The sequence below is a fragment of the Otolemur garnettii genome, unplaced genomic scaffold, assembly GCF_000181295.1.
Source record: "Otolemur garnettii isolate 467f Iridium unplaced genomic scaffold, OtoGar3 scaffold00001, whole genome shotgun sequence".
NCBI classification, from domain to species: Eukaryota; Metazoa; Chordata; class Mammalia; order Primates; family Galagidae; genus Otolemur; species Otolemur garnettii.
The window spans coordinates 23,850,265-23,851,604 of record NW_003852396.1 but is presented as its reverse complement, the minus strand read 5'-3'; positions in this window follow the sequence as shown (position 1 = coordinate 23,851,604).

Sequence of the window (1,340 nt, the reverse complement as noted above, 5' to 3'; positions counted from 1 at the left end):
AAAAAAAAAAAAAAGCACAAGCCATCCACATGCTGTCTCCAGGAGACACAACTAGCTTTGAAGGACAAATCAAGACATAGGGTTAAGGGATGGAAAATAATATTTCAAGCAATTGGAAATCAGAAGACAAGAGGGGTTGCAATCTTATTTCAGATACAAGTGGATTTAAAGCAACTAGTTAAGAAAGACAAAGATAGACACTTTATGCTGGTCAAAAGAATAATACAACGAGAAGACATTTCAATTTTAAATATTTATGCACCCAACTTAAAGGCTCCCAGATTTATGAAACAGACCTTAATATGATATATGAAAACACCATAATAGCCAGGGACTTTAACAGCCCTCTGACAGAAATGGACAGATCCTCTAAACAGAAACTAGACAAAGATACAAAGGACTTAAATGTGACCCTAGAACAAGTGGGATTAATGGACATATACAGAACATAGCATCCAAAAGCTAAAGAATATACATTTTACTTGTCAGTCCATGGTATATACTCCAAAATAGACCACATCCTTGGATACAAATCAAACCTTATACATTGTATATTCTCGGATCACATGACAATAAATGTGAAACTCAACTCCAACAAAATATTCATCCTCACACAAAGTCTTGAAAATTAAACATCCTTACACTGAATGATAGTTGGGTTCTGGAAGAGATAAAAGAGGAAATTGTTAAATTCTTCAAACATAATAACAATGAAGATGCAAGTTACCAAAACCTGTGGGATACAACAAAAGCAGTCTTAAGAGGGAATTTATTTAGATGCCTACATTTGAAAAACAGAAAGAGAGCGCATCAACAAACTCATGAACCATCTTATGGAATTGAAAAAAGAGAAACAACCTCATCCCAAACCCAGCAGAAGAAAAGAAATAACCAAAATTAAATCAGAGATTAATAAAATTGAAAACAAAGGAATCATTCAGAAAATTAATGAAACAAAATGTTGGTTTTGCAAATAAATAAATAAAATTGATAAACTTTTGGCCAGATTAACTAGAAAAAGAAAAGTACAATCTCTAATAACTTCAATCAGAAATGATAAAGGGGAAATAACACATATGCCACAAAGATACAAGAGATATCTCTGAATACTATAAGAAACTCTATGCCCAGAAATCTAACAATGTGGAGAAAATGGATCAATACCTGGAATTGCACCCTCTCCCTAGATTTAACCAAAAGAAATAGATTTTCTGGCTCGGCGCCTATAGCTCAACCGGCTAGGGCGCTAGCCACGTACACCTAAGGTGGCGGGTTCGAATCCCCAGCCCGGACCCGCCAAACAACAATGATGTCTGCAACCAAAAAATAGCCGGGTGTTG